This window comes from Saimiri boliviensis, chromosome 10, assembly GCF_048565385.1.
Source record: "Saimiri boliviensis isolate mSaiBol1 chromosome 10, mSaiBol1.pri, whole genome shotgun sequence".
Classification (NCBI taxonomy): Eukaryota; Metazoa; Chordata; class Mammalia; order Primates; family Cebidae; genus Saimiri; species Saimiri boliviensis.
In genome coordinates this window covers 42,206,939-42,228,926 of record NC_133458.1, presented here as the reverse complement: position 1 = coordinate 42,228,926, position 21,988 = coordinate 42,206,939, and the positions used below count along the sequence as shown (strand labels likewise).

The 21,988-nt window shown below is 39.3% G+C and overlaps 1 protein-coding gene and 1 long non-coding RNA gene across 23 annotated transcripts in view; one reads left to right on the top strand and one right to left on the bottom strand.

Moving 5' to 3' along the window:
• Nucleotides 1–2,813, top strand: part of FOXP2 (forkhead box P2) — a 596,515-nt gene extending 593,702 nt beyond the window's left edge. For all 21 annotated transcript variants that reach the window (XM_074379189.1, XM_074379186.1, XM_074379182.1 and 18 more), the window contains one exon: nucleotides 1–2,813. This exon is cut by the window's left edge and continues 431 nt beyond it. The gene's annotated coding sequence lies outside the window, so the exon portion shown is untranslated.
• LOC120365339 (uncharacterized) lies at nucleotides 1,635–21,462 on the bottom strand. 2 transcript variants are annotated; one of them, XR_012512049.1, is made up of 6 exons: nucleotides 21,376–21,462; nucleotides 19,697–19,740; nucleotides 17,589–17,681; nucleotides 14,642–14,786; nucleotides 8,930–9,029; nucleotides 1,635–1,724 (listed from the first exon to the last, which is right to left on the bottom strand). It is a non-coding gene; the product is annotated as an uncharacterized LOC120365339 (long non-coding RNA). The 2 variants fall into 2 exon arrangements; XR_005580313.2 differs by lacking the exon at nucleotides 19,697–19,740 and having other exon boundaries at nucleotides 21,376–21,433.
• Between the last annotated feature and the right edge of the window lie 526 nt (nucleotides 21,463–21,988).

Sequence of the window (21,988 nt, the reverse complement as noted above, 5' to 3'; positions counted from 1 at the left end):
ATGGCTTTGCCCATTTAAAAAATGTGGCTCTTAAGGGTTCATGAAATGACTGAATATGAGGATACATGTCCTGTAGAAAGCAAATGCGCCTCATATACTGCCAAAAATAGTGTTAGTTTCATTAATGTGAATTTTCCAGCATTCAGTAGTTGTAATGTTAGAAACAATTGCTGGTCAAGTTCAACTTGTTGCTATTGTTTTTAATTTGCACAGGAGTAGTATCAGAAATTAGTGTCACTGCTTGTATCTAGCTGAATTTTAAACAACAGAACATTAGTTTTTTATGTTGGTGCCACCAACTGTAAATGACATAAGTTAGTTATTACAAAACACAGTAATTAGACTGTTGCAACCATCTAAAACCTTAGGCTTCCAGTCTGTGCTGTTAGTGTTAAGATGTAAAGTGCAATCCTAAGCTAACATTATCTGTGCAAGCAACATAGAAACATTTGCATATCTGCATAGATCTTACAACTGTACTCTTTACCTCCTTGTGATAAAGCTTTGTCTACCTGCAAACACAGTCAAAGGCTACAGCTGCAAACCAAAGCCAACTCTAACCATGGCCAAGAGCTCAAGGACAGAAGCAGCCACATGCTTTGGTCAGCCTTCTGTAACTTCAATTAGTACAAAGGAACCTTTTCCATGAACTACCTGCTGTTTTCTGATGACCTCTGGGATCTTTTCATTTAGCCCTAAACAAAGAAACAAATATGACAAAAACCACAACTAAAAAAAAATTAATTCAGTCACAGAGTAATCTTCTGAGGCCAAAAGTCCATCTAAATGCAATGAAGATTTGCTTTCATTAAAGACAGAGGTGAGGACAAAATCTGCAGTGGAAGTTATGATATGCTAGAAAGCAACAAATGTGGATCACTGACCAAAACGATTATGTACTTGATGCAAATGCAGATTGCATATTGTTATATATATATAGTACTTTGTGTTTTTGTTTTTCCTCATTCAGTCAGTTATTTTCGGTGGTGAATACATGTTGTTAGAAGATGTCTTGTATGGTCTTAATCTTTGTTGTGTACTATTTTTTTATAGTCTTAAGTTATAATGAAAAAACAAAAAGTAGGAACCAAACATAAAAGGTCTAGTAAAGCCAAAAATTAATTTCATATTGATTTTAAAGTGATCTAGCTGAGTTTTTACACTGAAAGCAAAGATTATAGCAATTGTAGTCCATGGTATTTATTTTCAGTCAAACCAAAGTTACATATAATTCTGCCTCTGCTTATACGGGATATTAACACTAACAATACACTCCCTTCAAAGACTTGCACAGGCCAAATTGTTGGAATGCTGGTTTTCTTGACAACTCCAAACCCCAAAACTATGATAATGAGTTATGGTGTAGTTGAAAATAGCATAGTCAGATGTTTGCTTAAAACCTAGAAACTTTACTTGTTGCTTTTCATGTGCTGTGCCAAGTCTTGATAATACTTTTTCCCCCAACCAAGGGACCTCATAACCTGATTATGGTTATTGCTTTACAAACAGTTTTGACAGAAGGTGGCTGCTAGAGCTTAACATATGTACCAGTTCCATGTGATGGAACTGGTTCTTGCAAACTAAGCTCATCATTGATTCTTTGCTGAAGTCAGCAAATAGAGTTAGAGAGATACCCAGTCATCTATCACACCAAATAAAAGGACATAACGGCTTTCAAAAGGGTTTTCCCACTTACCCAAAAGGCTTTCTGAAAGCTTCTACCTCTGCAAAAAAAAAAAAGAAAAAAAAAAAAAAGAAAAAAAGAAAAAAATTAGAACAATTATGGCAGATTGCATGAAACGTGAGAACGTCACAGTAACTGCTACTTTTCATTATGTTTGTCTTTGGGTCATGATCAACGAACTGGAAGTTTACAATATGGTATTAAAAGAAAGATGGGTATGGTGAAGGATGGTTTTCAGTCATCTAAGATCCTACCGTAAGGATTATCTGAAAGGAAAAATGGGTCTTTCAGGTGCATGTTTAAAGGCTTTGATGGACTGGAAGTAACTGTGAGAGTTGTACCATCAGGAGGGTGGCCTAAGACTACAATGCTAAAGTATGCATACCTCAGTTAGAAAACTTTTGAAAGGAAGTCTCAGCCACAGAATGCATATACCTGTAGAGTTTTGCATGGGTTTTATATGAATACAATTTTAAAAAATAGCTGCTTGCACATTATACCAGAAAAACCTCCAAAACTGCAATTGCTTTGAAAATAGATTTTAGGTTTTTTGGAGTTTTCTGAAATGCTTGGTCTGTATTTTGATAATTGTGCATATTATGTAAAAATGTTGGTGGACCCATAAATGACCAGACTTTTTCTAAGAAAAATGTTGCTTTAATGCATTTCATGAATTTTTACTCTTATATCATTGCTTGCTAGTAATAGCAAATCTGCTTTTCTGCATCTGCTTTGCGTAGCTATTGTAAGGCTTTGAACTAATGTATGTATTTATTGCTTGAACTTCTGTGCATACCTTATAAAGCATAATGTCTGACAATTTAAATGGCTCATGTATTCTTGCTTCTATCATAAGCTGATTATGGGGACTATGATCTTTTGTATACGGCAAATTTTAAACTGTAGCACAAACATCTGTTTATGTATTGGTGGAATATACCTGTTTTATTTATCTTTTTTGAGGTAAACTAATTTTTGATACTTTTCATTACTGTGTACTATGTTCATACTTTGAATTCTCTGACGTTAGAAGTCATGGTTGAGAATTGTAACAGCTGTTATTCGTTCTGTATTCATGGCTTTCACTGCTGAATAAAATAAAGGACCAAACCTAGGATTTGAAAGAAAACTGTCTACCTCTAACACCAGGGAGTTATCAGATTTTATTTTACATAGTTTTAGTCTACAAAGACACAATTGCTTAAACCTAGGGGGCTTAAGGCTTATATTCTATGTGGTTGGATTCATGGCACAGTTGTACTGTTTGAAAATCAATTAAAATTTTATGTAAATGTTACACGTATTTGGTAAAATTACCACTAACTGGGTTTTCTTTAGATAACTCAGTTATGGAGAAAATGTCATCAGCATTCTGTGTCTACAGCTGCTTAACTTCATAAGAATGCATTTCTTTGTGATTAGGGAATCGAAGAATAGTCAGCTAGGAATAGAGCTACAGAAGTACACTTAAATAAACCATCCTGGACTTTAATGTCCCTGGGCAGATTCAGTCGCAAAATCCAATATGATATTTTGTAAAGTTTTCAAGTTGGACATTTACATTTTTGAGAATTTTGAGACTTCATCTTACACATGCCAATATTAACACACATTTGGACAATAGCTTTATTAAGTCTATAAAGCTATTGAAAAGAACATGGCTTACCCTTGTTATTTCACTTGTTCAGGTTGCAATGAAAGGTTTTTTTTTTTTTTTTTTTTTTTTTTGTCCATGAACACTTGACATATCTTACTTAGCAAAAAAAGAAGGATGTACATTTTACTATAGAATTAATGTATGAACAGTGTGTCACTGCTGTTGGATGTAAAAATGTATATGAAACCATTTCATTCACTTGATTACATTTCTGAAGTATAAATAAAAAAGTCTAATTCTTTTTGACCCATTTATAACCACTAGGATTTTATTCTTTCGGAGAGACCATTCTTCCATGCCAGAGCCAAGTCATAAATTTGTGTACACATGTCCCACAATTTGTTTAAAATCATTTTCTTAGGGATTGGGGATTCATAATCCAGACCATACTCAAATGTAGTCAATAAAGATGGAGGCTGCTTGTCAAATGCATTCCATTAAAAACTGTCTTCAGGTTCCAAATTGCTTCCCCACACAATCATCTCATGTTTTCATGTTTTTATTCTGATAAAATTTGACATTATAAATTCTGAACATTAAAAAAATGCCAGGGGAAAACATGATTACTCTTTTTAACTTTACTACTTTTTTGCTTTTTTTGTTTTTTTTTTTGTTTTTTTTTTTTTTGCCTCTAATTATCAGTCACACCCACAGCCTCCAGCCGTGGTTTAGGGGAATGTATTGGAGATGATAGGTAAGTAGCCTCCAAGGAAATGCTTTGTAGGAGATTAGGGATCTGTTTCAGACTCATATTAGTGGAAAAAACAGGCAAGATACGGCCTGTGAATAAGGAAAGTTTGCTTCTTTCTTTAACCTAAATTCTGAAATTCTTTGCAATCAGAAGTAAAAGGAAAATGAATCTATTTATTGAGAATTTTTAAATTTTGCGCATAACTTAATATTTTCTGTCATCCTAATGAAAGGGTAACTTGACTAAAGAACTTTCCACAGGATTAAAAATGGCTGAAAAGAAATATGAACATCAGATTAATGTTCTTGAACATTAGATTTTTTTTCACTGTCAATTAGTTGAAAGTAAATGATTACCAATCTACCCTATCCAGTGTATTTTGTTAACTTACTAAAGGCTGTATACCATGATGTGAATCCAGTCTGAGCATTTTCTATACTTTAATATAAGGAGAACAATTTAGAGATTAGAAATAACAAGAAATGAGTAAAACTGATTTGGCTAATGGTTTATACTTAAACCTAAATTCAAATTCACGTCATCCGATAGTTGAAAACACTTGTTGTCCAGGTATTTTGTGTTGTTGAATCAAGGGAGGATTCAGGTGCTTTGTAAAATGTCGGTCATGCAATTAGTTCTGAATTTTTAAAATAACACACAAAAAAAGATGTCAACTTAAAAACCTAAGCAGAGGGGAAATACAAGTCACACTCTGTATTTCCTTGAACAAGAGTCATGAAAGCTAAGCATCCAACTCCCTACTGTTTGAAATCTTTTACGAAAGGATATTAAGGCAAATCCTAATATTTAAATGCTGATAAAGGAAAAGACCATAAAAGCTCTATCTTTCCGTCCTTCCGCTTTTTGTTTGTTTGTTTTTAAACTGCATGGAAAACTGTAAACACCAAGACACAAGATAACTATAAGAGAATGTGTAACTTGAGAAAATAAGGTGTGGCTTTACCCACAATTTGACGTATTGTTCCCTTCACCCTCCGTATGTTCAGTTGCCATCAGCACAGGCTAAAAGAAACTCTGTGACACCTGAGTAAATGGAAAGACCAGCCATAGAAAAAGAAAGAGTTTATAATTTTCTAGGAAATTTGCACCTTACAGGTGATAGCCATATTACTTAAGCCAATATATACACATAGGCACTCACACTCGTACTCCAGGAAGAAAACAAAATCAGAACCTTAAGCTCCAGATATACATGATTGGTTTCACACTCTGTTGTGAAGGTTCACTTAAAAATCTTTGAATAAATATCAGTCAATCTCTTTCCTAAAGCTGAAGCCGATCTTATCCTCCAACTTCACGGATCTATAGTTTTCAGCGCTTGTATAGAAAATTAAAACATCCACATTATAAAAGTTGTTCCTCTTTTCATGTTTGAGGATCACTGGGATCAAAGGTTTGACAGTGAATATTCACATCCAGAGGGGACGGTTAAAAGAAAGAAAAAATGAAAAGAGTTTTAAAGAAAATGTTCCTATTTTGACCAGACATAATACATATTTTTTCAACTCTTTGTGTCATGATTATAGCACTGAAGAGGTCATCAGTTTGAAATTGGACTAGCTATGTGATTCCCTTCTCACTCACTTGTAGATCCTTGTGCTCAATAGCAATTTGCTGTTGCCCTGTGGAAATTGTGTAGAACAGCTTCACATTCCCATGATAACATCCAGGGATGCAAAGCCCCAAAGCCAGCATTCTCTTCCTCCCTGTGGAGGCTGTGGACAGCCCTGGAGTCATGGGAAATGTGACATGTAGAAAGGACACCTGGCCTCCCTGCTTTCCTTGAAGTATATATTGATAGGGTGCTATAGAAAATGCAACATTTTCACCACGAACGGGGAGGGGAGCATCACACATTGGGGCCTGTGGTGGGGGGAATAGGGGAGGGACAACAGAGGGTGGGGAGTTGGGGGGAGAGAGCATGGGGAGAAATGTCAGATATAGATGAAGGGGAGGAAGGCAGCAAATCACACTGCCATGTGTGTACCTATGCGACTATCTTGCATGTTCTTCACATGTACCCCAAAACCTAAAATATAATTAAAAAATAATAAAAATAAAATAAAAGCTTTCAAACTTCAAAAAAAAAAAAAAAGAAAAGAAAATGCAACAGTTTAAAATTACCAACCCTCTTTCATCAAAAGTGCTGGGGGGGGAATCTCAAGAGAAGTCTCAGGAAAAAGTCATAAAATTTTAAAAAGTCATGTCTAATATAAAGTTATTATGATCATAAATTCACATACCTTCCATAAGCCAAAAGATTAAGCTTTTCAGAGAACAAAAGGTAAGGAAAATTGGGCTGAGCATCTAACTGAGTCTTTGGAGTTGAACTGTGCACCATTATTTAAATGTTTTGTTTAATGCCCTTCACCAAAGAAAGGCGCTCCTATACAGTTAATCCACAAGAAACCATATCAACCCAGCCTCAATAGGGTTGAGGCTCAATAGAAATGTTTCATCTGCAAATACTAAACCTAGACATTGAAAGTCTTATAATAAGATCAAATGCATGCTAGAGGTGCCATGCATTTGTTTGTAGTTTTGGGCTCTCTAATAATAGAAATCAGTTACTGTCAAAGTTAATTTTAAAAAAAAGATTTGCAGATAATAACATGAATTTTTAAATCATTTTACAGATTCCACTGTTTTCCCCAAAACCCCAAAATGCTATGTGAGCCACCTGCAATAATCCAGCATTCTTGGTTGTCTCCAGTCTGAGACACCTAGTTCTCCAGTATATTCTGCTTATTTACCATTGAGGACAGTTTATTTAATACTCATTGTGATACATAATTAGTTAGAGTTATTTGACAATATTTATTTCATCAATACATACCCCATCATTTTAGAAATAGTCTCTATCACAAAATCAAAATATCTGATTAATTTTGCCCTCTGCATAAATTTAAAACTGTTATTAGTGGATAGTGAGAATGTCAATAGTCGTCATTTTGTTAAAAGAATAGTCTTGAGCATTAGTGTCTTAAAATTTTCTAAGGAAGGGCATTTTGTCACTACAATTGTTATTTCTAGCTTTTAGAAAATCACTGGGTCATTTGAAAAGTACATATGATCTGTAAAATTTGAGAAACAGTCACCTTGAGATTAGGCATCCAAAGAGGCTTCAAGCACTTTGGCAGAAGTTAAGCGACATATTAAGGCTTATTTCCAAAATATGTAATCAAAATCGGAGGGAAAAAATTTTCATGTTGTGTGCCAAAGAACTCCAAAGTTATGGCTTGAACAGAAGGATTCATTTTTCATAACTCAGGTCTCATACACAATTACATTTAAGTTCATCAGGAGGTTAATAGGTAGCAACTTTTTGTTTAGAGAGCATTGTAAGTATTCAAAAGGTGAGCTACAAATCAATAAACTTTGCATTCTCAGCAAGTCACAAAAACATCCACTCACTTGCCTTTTGACTTTTAGGAAAATGCTACCAGTATTGAATAATTCCGTATGTCCATGACTGAGCTAAAACACAGCCATTTTTCGTCTGAGGGGCTTCCTGTTCCAGCCCATTGGAAACAGCAGTGATGGGGCACTAACAAGCTAGATTGTGTTGGTCCACACAAGGTCTAAGAAAAGTAAGATTGAATGCAGGCTCTGGATCTGAAATGTGAAACTGGTTTCATGTCTTTTGCCAACTCTAACATGGATGCACATTGTCTGCCTGGGGTGCCCGGCACATAGTAGAGGCTCAGTAAATACCTGATGAAGGGCTCTGAGGCCGTACCTCGACTATACAAGAAAAATGTGCCTTCCTCTAGTCTTGACTTCTGCCACGATGACAGGAGGGCCACTGATTTTCCAATTCATTTTTGGTTTCTTGATGGCAACGAGACCAGAGAGGTATTCACGCTGTGGTCTAAAACCATGAGGCTTATCAGTGGATAGGGTCTACGAGCTGGGAATAATTTCAAATTGGCATATTAGGCACTAAAACAAAGTATGTGGAAAGTGTAATCTGCGGAAATTTTACATTTGGTGAATTTCTGTTACACATAAGTACCTAAATGTTATTACACTTGATAGGTACTCCGGGACTATCTAAAATTATTCCATTCTTAGGGAGCTAAGACACCTGCTAAGTTGCACCCAGGAGGCTGTTTCACAGAAGGCTGAAGTTCAACCTTTTTGGGTTATAAGACAGATTTCTTATTCTCTCATCTCTAGCCAAGCCTTTGGATCAGTGTGAGGCCTCTGTTTACCATATAGAAGTGATCTTTGGGAGAAAGCTATGTTTTTCTCAAAAATCCTTAGTGGGAATAGTTTCAGTTCAAACCATTTCCCCTTCTCTCAAACTAAATGAAGAGACCTGGGATGAGTCTCAGTTGGAAACTGCCATGTTTATCTAACCATGTTTCTTAGATCGCACCTGGACAGAGAGGTAGATGATATGAATAACTGTCCGAGCAGTAACCTCTGGATACAATTCCTGCTATTCAAGTACCCAGATCCTGGTTCCCGAGGCCCTCATTCTTGTATGCATGTGGCTGGCGGCATAGCTCACAGCATCCCACAGCCGGCCATGCCAGTCCCTGCTCAGCAGTGCAGCACCCCGTACTCTTCCACATGCTGCCTGATGCTACCCATGCAGCTACAGCTGGGGTCTCCACAGCCTGCTGATGCCACCCCTCCATCACCACTGGAGTCTCTGGAGAGACTGCCACCACAGGGCCACCCTTTCTGACAAGATCCTGCCCCACCTCTGTTCATCATCTTTCTTCCTGGAATAGAAGAATCTACTTCACGTTATTGTGTTAAATTGCATTTTCACAAAGGCGTTTTGTGGCCAACAGTTGCAAGATAAAACTGATGTTACTTGTTTTGTCATAAAGATAAAGCTCACTCTCTCTCTCATTGGACTTACCCTTGCAGGTTATCACAGTCTCAAAACTTCCCTGATGCTTAAGAGCTTGACTTCCGTTCTCTTCAAGTCTGGGCTGGATCTGAAGATAACTTGAGTCATTCTAGGTAGAGGAAAAAAAACCCTTAGGTTTTAATAACCTTGTAAATATGACTATAACACTGCAATGCTATCTCTGTCTCTTTCTCAACTTAAAAAGGGCGAAAGTCCTTTTCTTATTTAGTATCATGCTTCAGATGTTGGGTAACAGCCCTTTCACCATCATCATCACCACCCTCTTGTCAAAGTCTCAGTCATATAAGTCAGCTGTGCCTGTTATTAGGCCCTGAGGAAAACAGACTTCTCTCCATCAAGAAACCAACACTGACAAGTATATCCAAGTTCAAGGGACAGAACCAGCTCACTTTAAGTCTCTCTCTGTAGTGTTCTAGGGCAAGCATGTGTAAGAGGAATTTCTGACTATGCATCACAATTGGCCTGAGGGTTGATGTTAACGTCCCCCTCAGACCCTCTTGCCACTTTTCTTGCTTTTCACCATTCCTCCATGGACCCCTGGGCTCCTCAGGCCAGTTAGGCAGTGTTATAAGGGCAAGGGTTGGCAAGGATTTGTTTCCTTGAAAGATACTGGATTAAGGAGTTTGATTTCAACATGTAGTTGTCCAAACAAGTAGTTGATATATTCCGGAATGAAACTTCAGGAGTTGATATTAGAAGACTTCTTGACCAGGTGTGGTGGCTCATGCCTGTAATCCCAGCACTTTGGGAGGCCGAGGTGAGTGGATCACCTGAGGTTAGGAGTTTGAGATCAGGCTGACCAACATGGCAAAACCCTGTCTCTACTAAAAATACAAATAATAATAATAATTTGCTGGGCATGGTTGTGGACACCTGCAATCTCAGCTACTTGGGAGGCTGAGACAGGAGAACTGCTTGAACCTGGGAGGCAGAAGTTACAGTGAGCCGAGATCATGCCATTGCACTCCATCCTGGGCAACAGAGTGAGATTCCATCTCAAGAAGAAAAGACCTCTTAAAATTCTTTTTCCCTCTACCTGGAATTAAATTTCTAATGTTCATTTTAGGATTTAGAACTAGGGAATGAGAGCCTGCTCTAAAAATCAGGAATGGAGTGGGGCCTTAAGAGAAACAGTCACAAAATCCTAAATAGCAAAACAAGTAAATACAGCAGGGAAACTTAAAGGATATTTCAGGCCTACCGGGTAGGTAGAAAACTGCCACAGAATTTCCCCTATTGCCACTTTTTGAAAAAAGCATACTAGATTAAAAAAAAAAAAAAAAAGTGTCCTCATGTCCTATTCTAAAAATGGTGTCTAATTGAATCAAGGAAGCAAGTCTAGTACATGAGTATGGAAGGCATTGAACTAGGTCTCTGGAGACCTAGCTTCTCCTGTGATTCTTTCACTGATTCAGTGGGTTGCCCTGAACAGATTACTTCACTCTCTGTGACACAGTTTGCTTATCTGTGTAGAAAAAAAGTTTTTCAACAGATAGCCTTGAAAGTCCCTTTCAGCTTCAACATCATCTGATTCACGCTCTTAAAAATCTAAGCCTGATGGCTAAATTCAGTAATCATGATCTAAGAAATTATTTTTTTTCAAAAGGTAAAAAGAAAGCAAATGTGTGCAGCTTTTGAGAGCTAATCAATATCCAGCTTCAATAAATAATGAGTTATTTGTTCTGATTGAGGGAAGCTGAGTTGGAATGAGGAGACTGGATGGTTTAGAATCACAGATCTTGGTTTCTGAGCCATTTCACCACTAATTGACTGTGCAGCTATGGGTCATAGTAGCTGGCTATGTCTCTTTGCATTGAAAGTGCTGTGTGAGACAGAAAGAACTAGATAAAGGAATGAAATAGGAAATGAAGGCAGGAAGAGGAAAAATCATGGCATATTGGACTGGGTAGATTCTGAATCCATCTATAAAAGACTGAGGCTTTCCTAATTCAGTAGTTTAGATTTCTTAACTGCAGGATGAGAATATCTACTTCACAGAGCTTCCTAACAGAAGACTCTGTAAGTCAGTTTACTCATTTATTCAACAAATATTTATTTAATGTTGATGACAAACCAGATCCTTCCACAGGCCCTGGCAAGCATAAGAGTGAACAAAGATCAACAGAAAGTCCTACCCCCAAGGAGCTTGCATCCCAGTTAGTATGAAAAGTTCGTAAGTACATAAGTACCAGGACAAGTGCCTGGCACATAGGAATTGCTCAATAAAGTGTTAGCATCATTGCTGTTATTTTTAAGTGGAGGAAGAAATACACAACCTTTTAAAAATGTAGTCATCAGAAATTTCTTTGCATAGGATTCAACTTTTCAGTATCAAGAAGTCATTCACTTTCATCTCCACTGTTCATTTTTTCCTATTTTCTGTGGTTTGGTCTCATTAAATAGATCCAACTCTTGGGTTGTCTGTCAGCTGACAGTAGAGAGATACATTTACCAATCAATCAAGACCAAAATATAAAGAAAAAGGATACAAATGGAAATTAGGTTGTAGAAAATGCAGCCCCATTGCCTCCTCTTCCCCACAGGTGGTGGGGTGGCCCATTGATCTCTGCCTGTGATTATCTTTCCAATCTAGTTCCCTGGCCTATACCTACTGTGTTTAGCTGGGCTTTCCGTTTTGCTTTCAGGAGTCTGCTTGGGAAGCCAATAGAAAACACTGGCTCTTATTTATCTCTTTGGAATTGCTGCCATAGCAATCCTAACTCTACTTCAGGCAGTGTGGGTTCCTCTGGTTGAATGGAGGAAAGGAAAAATATAACAGCAAACTATAGACCAAAATTAATCTTTTAAGAATTTTCTTGCTACACTTCAGTTATCTTATCTGTAATTTATTTTAAAGTTCTCTAGTACAGATAGCATGGTTTATAATATGTATATGTAAGTTAATTTTACTAGATCCTAGGTGTCAGGTACTATTTTAAGTTTTTTATTTAGTAACACTGCTCCAAGGATGGCCAGGAAGCTTTGGAAGAGGTTAATCAGGACTCTACCTTCCAGAGGTGGTTTTGACAAACAGTAGACATAACATTAGCTAAATCTTATCTAGAAGGTTTGCTCATTAGCAAAATGAATAGGAAGAACTTTTACTGATTGAATGAATAGAATTAAAAATGTGCAATATTGATGCTTTAGAGGAGGATAAAAAAAAATGTGTGATTGATTACAGAAAAAATGTGCAGGCCCTTCTGCCCTTGTAGGAACAAGGCCAGGCCAGCAGCATATCATCTTTGGATTGACGCCAACTCCATTCAATCTTCTGTAATGCTTACCAGAAGATTCTTGCTATGATCTAAATGTTTATGTCACCTTAAAATTCATATGTTGAAATTCTAACCCCCGAGGTACTGGTATTAGGAGGTAGGGCCTTTTGGGAGGTGATTAGGTCATGAGGGTTGAGCCCTCATGAATGGAATTAGTTCCCATATAAAAGAGGTCCCAGAGAGGTAGCTCACTCCTTCTACCATGTGAGGACACAGCAAGAGGCACCATCTGTGGATCAAGAAGCAGTTCCTCATCAGACACTGAATCTGCTGGTGCCTTGATCATGGACTTCCTCATATCTAGAACTGTGGGAAATGAATTTCTGTTGTTTATAAGCTACTCAGTCCAATGCATTTTGTTATAACAGCCCAAATAGACTAAGACGATTTTCTGGCTTGATTCTAGTATGTTAACTGATCCTGTCCTCTGCATGAACCTAATGACTGGCTCTTTTCAGAGTGCTTAAAAGGTAAGAGTAAGAACATGCCTGATATTATAAGAACTGGTTGGTCAATATCATCGCATCTGTTTGCTAATGAAGGTATGTACTTGTGGCAGACTTTGGTGTAATACTTACTTTCATCATAATACATAACTTATCAGGGCAGAGAGGTTGTTGAGAAGGAACATGTAGTTTCCCTACCTCAATGACATCTGAATGGCATTTATGCAAACACCCTGACAATGGCAAAAGGCCATTTGTAACATGGTGTTCATGATGGGCAATATAACAAAGCATGACCCAAGATGATCTCATGAACTTTACTATAATGATTTCTGGTTTACCTGCACAGATAATGAAATGCTTGGAGTTGCAAATGCAGAATAATAAATTTAAAAATAAATTTATTATAGTATGACTTTATTATTTATTGTGTATCTTTATTTTTTAACATGAGGCTTAATTCAGTCTAGGAAACTTTTATTAAGCATCTATGTGATAGATAATTGACTAAAAGCCAGTCATACTGAAATGAAGTCTTCTTGCCCTTGAAAAATTTAGAGTTAGTTGTGAGTGACATAGGTACATATATTGATATTCCAACAAAGGTAGAGTTATGCACAGATTGGGTAGGTAGAATCAATCAGTAGTGTGGGCCTTGCTTGGGCTTCTATGAGATGACTTTTGAGCCAAATCTTGAAGGATGAATAAAAATAACTGATTAGAATAATGGCTTAGATATATTGACCATTTATCAAGCATATTTAATGGGAACACAGGCTGAGACCAGAGGCTCAGATCTGGTGAAGGGAGCATGCAGTAGTCCAGATGGATTTGATGATGACTTCGACTAAGACACAGTTTGGGATGAAGTGGAGGGAATGGGTTAAAATACATTTAGCAACAATCTTATAGATTATGATGGTTGAGTGAATGTGGATGATGAGAAAAAGGGAGAACTTAGGTAGCTTCCAGATTTCTGACTAGGATGACTATATGTATAAGACATAAGTTGAACAAGGGTATCCTGAAGAATAGAATCAAGAGGCAATTCATTTTGGTCTCTTACTGTCTTTCTGAGCTTTATTTAGTTGGGCAACTATCTGCACCAGATACAAATTTGGACCAGTGCCATGGCTTACTGACTCACTTTCTGGCAATAGACATTCCTGTCATCACGATGGGGAAGTAAATATCACAATTTGACATGTAAAGCACAGTCCCATGTTTCAGTCAGAACCCTGACCTTGACTTTGCATAACCTCCGGCCTCCAGCTCACACTTGCCTAGCCTGGAGCCCTGCTGCTATGTGGTGAGGACCATGGCCACCTTCTCTCACCTAGGTGCTCTGCTTGCCTCCCACTCATAGCTACCTGTGCTGGTCAGCAGGGGCAAAATGGGAAGAGGGTGGGGTTACTGAGACAGTGGTGACAGAAAGGTAAGAAGCCCCATTCTTATTTGCTTTTGAGGCTTTATTCGGGGCCTAGCTGATATTTAAAGTTGACCATTTCTCTTTGGGGACCTGCCTAAGTCTGTTTGGGCTGCCGTAATCAATTGCCATAGGCTGGATGCCTTATAAACAACAAAAACTCATTTTTTACAGTTCGGGTGCCTTAGAAGTCCAAGACCAAGGTACCAGGAGATTTGGTTCTAGGGACTGCCCTCTTCTTAGTTCACATACAGCTGTCTTTTTGCTATGTTCTTACATGGCAGAAAAGGTGACAGAGGTCTCTGAGATCTCTTTTATAAGGACACTATAAGGACAGGAATCCCACTCATGAGGTGTTTATCCTTATGATCTAATTATCTCCCAAGGGCTTCACTTCCTAAAACCATTACATTGGGGGTTACGATTTCAACTTGGGAATTTAGGGAACACCAACATTTAGTTTATAGGACCCTTTTGGGGAATCTTAGGATAGCCCCAATGGGACCTTCCTTCTGTAGTTCCTTTACAAACAAAACAAAAAACAATATACCTCTCTTTGTTGTTCAAAGTGGTTACTTGCTGCTCCTTCCACAAAGACTGGGTGTGTTCTATCTTCAGCTTCTTTCTGCATGGTCAGACAGGCCCTCAGCAATTCTACTTTGGCTCTTTTGCTGTTGTGCTGAATCCCTGTTGATCTGAGTAGGGAAAGTGCCAGGTTTAAGATGGCGAAGAAGAAATCCAAAACCAGCAAACGAGATGTGGGGGTTTCTGAAGGACTTACATACAGAGGGGAGAGTCCAGTGGCAGCGGGCTGGGCAGGAGAACCACCCTACATACGGAAATTGCACAATGGTAGGAGGCTGCCCAACATATCCACCATAAATACGGCCCAGTGGTGGCTGGTTGGGCAGGAGAACAGCAACCACTTGCAAACAGCATGCGGTTTATCTAGCATTTTCACTTAACAGCCTCCCCTTAATGACCTCCACCTGGCAACCTGCATTCAACCCAAAACTCAGGGCTTCAATCCCCCATATGGCTGATATGGTTTGACTCTGCATCCCAACATAAATCGCGTCTTGAAATATAATCCCTACATGTCAAGGGAGGGACTTGTAATCCCCACGTATCCGGGGAGGTAAGTGATTGGATTATGGGGGCAGTTTCCCCATGCTGTTCTCATAACAGAGAGTGAATTCTCACAAGACCAGATGGTTTTATAAAAGGTACTTGCACCCTCACTCACTTCTCTCCTGCCTCCTTGGGAAGAAGGTGCCTGCTTCCCCTTCTGCCATGACTGTAAGTTTCCTGAGCCACCAGCCATATGGAACTATGAAGTCAATTAAATCTCTTTTCTTCTTGGGTAGTATCTTTGTATTAATAGCGGTGTGAAAACTGACTAATACAATGGCCCTTCCACCAGATGAGCCAGAGCTCAGATGTTCCTCATAGACAAAGAACGAATCACTGGGTTGGCCAAACCCAGATTCCTTTGGTTGGAACACACATTCTGGCATATCTGGCATACAGGCTCATCCTAAGAGTATGCTTAAGTTACTGTTGTTAGGTGTGTTTACCCTGTACTTGCATCATCCAGATTTAGTCTATGGACAATATTCTTTTAACCGTATGTCTCACAGACATTGGTCAGCAGGCCCATCCCACTTTTGCCAGCAAAGCAATGAGCTCTTTGTTAGGCTGACTCTCCCAGTAGGGAGTCAGCCTTGAGTCAACAGGCAGCATTACCTTTGTCAGGTGTGAGTCTGGCACCAGACCTTTTGGTCTCCCACCTTGAGCAAAGACATTTAAAAGTTCTTAGTCTTGTCCCTGGAAGCTCCCCTACGAGGCTTCAGATGAGAAGGCAGGACCCACCCCATCCCTTTAGCAACCCTTTACCAATCTCAAGAAGAACTTCAATCTGTATATATTACAGGAGGAGCAGAGTGGAAATATTAACTATAACAGAGATTCCGAATGGAGGTGCCAATTGTGGAATAATTGGAATAAAAGAGAGCCCATGCATGAACCCAGCTCAGACAATCAGTGGTTACCCATCCCCTTTATGTACCTGCAGCTGGTGGAATCCCAGAGCCCCTTGTCACAGGACATACCAGCTTTTCACTTCAAAGCTCTTTGTCTCAGTGACTCATCAGACCTCTCACCCTCACCCGTATACATAGTCTGGTGTGGGGAAAACAAATAAGAGAAATGTCTTCAGGAGTCTTTTGCTTTGCCTCAAGTCAATTCCCCAGAGGGTCTGAATCTCACTGGATGACTGCCTCCTCTGTGGTTAAGTCAGCTTTTATTTCCAAAGTTCCCCAGTTTTGCCCCACTTTCTGGTTGCTCTGATATCTTCAATAAGCCCTGTTGATTGTTTTCATTTTTGCCCATGGCTTTTCCCACTCTGCCTCTGTTTGTGGGGTTGAGGTCATGTCTCTGCTTTCCCTAAGAATGATTTCCCAGGCTTAATATTGCCTTTTGGTCTCATAGTCTATGTCTCTACCTGGATTATCAATCAGCAGTGTGTCACCTACCAACCTCTGTTGTATACTGGCTTTCAGTCCAGTTTATCCAGGTAAAATTCAAATCACTGCTGCCTAAGTCCTTGTTATGCATGTAATCACCCTTACTCAAAAGGGAGGAATTGGATGTGATAAGGCCAACTAAAAGAGTTAGCCACAGTGGAAATAAGAGGTACGTCTGCATGAGCACTTGCTTATGCATGAGCATGTTGATTTCTTTGCCCCAAACAGTGTAAGCAAACCCCAGCAGAATAAACACTATAGAGCTTGAGAACTGAGTGTTCATTTTAATAACCAATAATTGACTCTATTGAGAAGAATTTCAGAGAAAGTGAAACTCCAAGCGTATTGGATGTGTTCATTTGCAACCTGTGACAGTGCATGTTAAAGATTCTATTATTTAGGCCAGGCGCAGTGGCTCACACCTGTAATCCCAGCACTTTGGAAGGCAGAGGCAGGAGGATCACCTGAGGTCAGAAGTTCGAGACCAGCCTGGCCAACATGGTGAAGCCCTGTCTCTACTAAAAAAATACAAAAATCAGCCAGGCATGGTGGCACGCGCCTGTAAACCCAGCTATTCAGGAAGCTGAGGCACGAGAATCACTTGAACCCGGGAGGCAGAGGTTGTAGTGAACCAAGATTTTGCCACTGCACTCCAGCCTGGGCGACAGAACAAAACTCCATCTCAAAAAAAAAAAAAAAAAAAAAAAAGATTATATTATTCTTTTCCCTGATTACTCCAAACGTCAAAGTCATGCACATATAAAAAGTGCCAGAGTGTTCTCCAGATGGTGCAAGGCAACATCATCTTATTGGCTCTCAATAAGGTAAAACATACACTTAAATGCTGAACACTCGAGGAATTAAGAATATAACCACCTTCAATATTAAGCCTCCATTGTAATGAAAAGCCGCTTAAAGTTTCCTTGAGATAGCTGACAAACATATTTTGAAAAACTTAGTTTCAGTACTCACCTCAACTCTTAATTCTTACTGAGATTCTCTCTTTGCTGAGGCTCTATCTTAGGCAAGTCCTCATATGTGTCTTATTTGTTGCTTGCAATTGTCCTGGGATATTAGAAACAAGTGAAAGATGGAAAGGGCTATGGTGACATCACAGAATTAGTAAACAAAGGAGCTATAATTCAAATTCAGATCTTACTGCTTGCACACGAAGTATCAGTTTCGTTTTACACATGGAGACATTTTAATGAAGGAATGATAATGAATTCTCAGCTGAACTTAAAATTCTGAAGTGCTAAAGTTACCAGGATTACAGAAACATAATGTGCAATATCTGCAGGAAGCAACTGCAAAAACGTGTTTTTAGAGGTCTACAATTCCATATATTTATGACAAAAACGGCTGTTTTAAAATTTGTCTATTTACTTTTGGTCTGTCTATTTCCCAGACTATTTGAGGCAACAGTTTGAGTGTTGTTTTTTTTAGCCCCTAATGAAACAACTTGTAATCGTTTCGAAATTAATTAGCATAATATGATAGATGGGGAAATCTTAGTGGAGGCTATGATAGAACTACTGAAAGGCAAAGGATTCAGTCTGTGGTTTATAGTTACTGCTCTTTTAGAGAAGAAGAGTCTCATCACATGAAATCTCAGGTGAGTCAGACATTAAGCCAGTATCTGCCAAATGCCTGCTTCCAGAGATATTTCTTTTTGCAAAAAATTTTTTTTGAGGTAGTTTCAGTCTTGTCGCCCAGCCTGAAGTGCAATGGCACGATCCTGGCTTATTGCAATCTCCACCTCCTGGGACCAGGTGATTTTCCTGGCTCAGCTTCCTGAGTAGCTGGGATTACAGGCGCCTGCCACCATGCCTGGCTAAATCTTTTGTATTTTTAGTAGAGAAGGGGGTCTCACCATGTTGGCCAGGCTGACCTTGAACCCCTGACCTCAGGTGATACACCCACCTCAGCCTCCCAAAGTGCTGGGATAACAAGCATGAGCCACTGCACCCAACCTGAAGAAATATTTCTTGCAGTCGGGAGCCATATGCCTTAGTCATTCTCAGTACTCAACTTACACTGTGCCCCATATGGAGAGGTGCTCAGTAAAATTAATAACATTTAAATGGTGTGGTTTAATGTAAACATGTAGGCCTTTTTATCAGACATTTTTCTATTATTAAAACTACTTTTATTATCCTCTGTGTTTCTTTTTCTCTTTGTTTCCTATTTTGTGTGGTGTTTGCAGGTATAATAAACCTTGGATCAGTTAGTTGGCCAGCTTGATTGAAAAATGTTTTCAAAAAAAAAGTTAAAAAGCAACACAAAACATATTGAAAACCATTTCCAGATTGAGATCCAAGATGGCTGTTTAGCAGCAGCTCAGGATTGCAGCTCCCAGTGAAGGCGTAGGGAGTGGACGCCAGACTTCCAGATGAATTTTTGTTGCCCACAGACCAGGAGATTCCCAGCGAAAGAGCCCCACGGGTCACCAGTGTGACTCTTTTGGCCGGTGTGGCTGTTTTGCTGGTGTCCCGGACGGCAGAGTATGCAGGACTGGGTGCCCTTTTGGTTGGCGTTTGGAGCTTCGGGAAGGCAGAGTCTCCCATTCAGCTGATTGAAGAGGGGACTGAAGCGGGGAGCCAGACCCGGAGATTCCCGGGCAGAAAAACGCCATGAATCTCAGTGCCTGCTGTTTCAGCCCGTGGTCGCCGCAGGGGAAATCTCATAGATCCTGGCGCCTTTTCGGCGGGCGACTAGGGCACCCTGGAGAGAATCAACTGTTCAATTGGGAAAAGAAAAAAAAGGGGCTCCGAGGCGGGGAGCCAGTTGATCGGACCTGGCTGGTCCCACCCCCACAAAAAAACAGCACTTGGAAACGCTGAAGGTTGAGAGTTTCACAGCAAGCACAGCTGAACCTGGGAAGGTCCAGCTCTGTGGGGGAGCGGCATCGCCGAAGGAAAACAAAGAAACAGAAATAAAATCATTACCAATAAGCTGGATGTCCACTCAGAGACCCAATTTGAAAGTCAGCAATTACCAAGAGGACAGGTGGATAAATCCACAAAGATGGGAAGAACAGTGCAAAAAGGCTGAAAACATCCGAAATCAGAATGCCTCACCTCCTTCAGGGGATCGCAGCTCCTCATCAGCAAGGGAACAAGGCCTGATGGAGAAGGAATGTGATGAATTATCAGAATCAGGCTTCAGAAGGTGGATAATAAGAAACTTCTGTGAGCTAAAAGAACATGTTCTAACCCAATGCAAATAAACTAAGAACCTTGAAAAAAGGTTTGACGAAATGCTAATGAGAATAGACAATTTAGAGAGGAATATAAGTGAATTAATGGAGCTGAAAAACACCATACGAAAACTTCCCAAAGTATGTACAAGTTTTAACAGTCGAATTGACCAAGCAGAAGAAAGGATATCAGAGGTCGAAGACCAACTCAATGAAATAAAACGAGAAGGCAAGATTAGAGAAAAAAGCGTAAAAAGGAAAGAGCAAAGTCTCCAAGAAAGATGGTACTAAATGAAAAGACCTAATTTACGTTTAATAGGTGTACCTGAATGTGACGAAGAGAATGAATCCAAGCTAGAAAATATTCTTCAGGATATTGCTCAGGAAAACTTTCCCAAACTAGCAAGGCAGGACAATATTCAACTCCAGGTAATACAGAGAACACCACAAAGATATTCCTCAAGAAAAGCAACCCCAAGGCACATAATCATCAGATTCACCAGGGTTGAAATGAAGGAGAAAATGCTAAGGGCAGCCAGAGAGAAAGGTCAGGTTACCCACAAAGGGAAGCCTATCAGACTTACAGCAGATCTCTCAGCAGAAACCCTACAAGCCAGAAGAGAGTGGGGGCCAATATTCAACATCCTTAAAGAAAAGAACTTTCAACCCAGAATTTCATATCCAGCCAAACTAAGCTTCATAACTGAAGGAAAAATAAAATCTTTTGTGAACAAGCAAGTACTCAGATTTCATCACCACCAGGCCTGCTTTACAAGAGCTTCTGAAAGAACCACTACACATAGAAAGGAACAACCAGTATCAGCCATTCCAAAAATATACCAAAACCTAAAGAGCATCAACATAATGAAGAATCTATATCAACTAAAGGGCAAAACAGACAGTTAGCATTAAATGGCAGTACTAAATTCACATATATTAATACTAATCCTAAATTTAAATCACCTAAATGCCCCAATCAAAAGACACAGGCAAATTCAATAAAAAGCCAAAACCCATCGGTATACTGCATCTAGACCCATCTCACATGCAAGGATGCACAAAGACTCAAAGGGGTGGAGGAAGATTTACCCACCAAATGCATCACATTATCAATATTAGACAGATCAACGAAACAGAAAATTAACAAGGATATCCAGGATTTGAACTCAGACCTGGAACAAGTAAACTTAATAAACATTTACAGAACTCTCCACTTCAAATCCACAAAACATACATTCTTCTCAGTACCACATCACACCTACTCTAAAAGTGACTACATAATTGTAAGTAAATCACTCCTCAGTAATTGCACAGCATTTCACAGGTTTAAATGAAATATCGGTTGGCTGCTTGTTTGCTATTTTCTTCCCTTATTCCTTCCTGTCTCCATTATTAAGCACAGTTATCAGCATAAAAGAGGTTTTTAATACTCATTTTTAGACTGCATTCTAGCTTTGGCAATAAAGCAAGACTCCCATTCTCTCTCTCTCTTTTTCTTCCTCTTTCTCTCTTTCATTCTTTTTTTTCTTTCTTTCTCAAAAAAGAAAACCATTTACATACCAGTTTCTTCTCTCTGTTAGTTCAGTTGTAAGGAAACGGAGAACAAAAGCGTTACCAACCAAGGCTTTTAGCGGAAACATAATTGCTTACACATCCAAATACATCAGCCAAGTTTGCAACACACGATTAGGCAGCCAATTGTGTTGAAAATGTGCTTGCTCATTCAGAGGAGACCACGCCCCAGGGCTCACCCACTGGTTCCTCTCCAGTCCTGAAGTTCAGTTAGCGCAGCCTATTCCCATTAGCCACTTGTTGAAAACGTAAGAGGGCCACCAGGTGGTAAGAATCGTTTGGGTGCAAATGAAGGAAGCAATGTCTCTAACAAACCCACCTTAGGCCAGGAATGCCTCTCTTTCTAGCCTGCCCTCTTCTGCCTAGTAGTTTCTTCCTGTAAAGGGATACTGATAGAGTAGCCATGTGCTGAAAACTGTGCACACTCGTTATCTTTTAAAACATGATGTCACAGGGATGCATCAAAGCCTAATTTTTGTAGTCGACATGAACTGTCATTCAATTTAAAAGAAAAGCAGGGTCCCATTGTATGTATGACCTCAGGTATATTTCCCCATTTTCACCCCTCTACCCAAAGTTAGTTTAGTTTTTAATTCTCGGG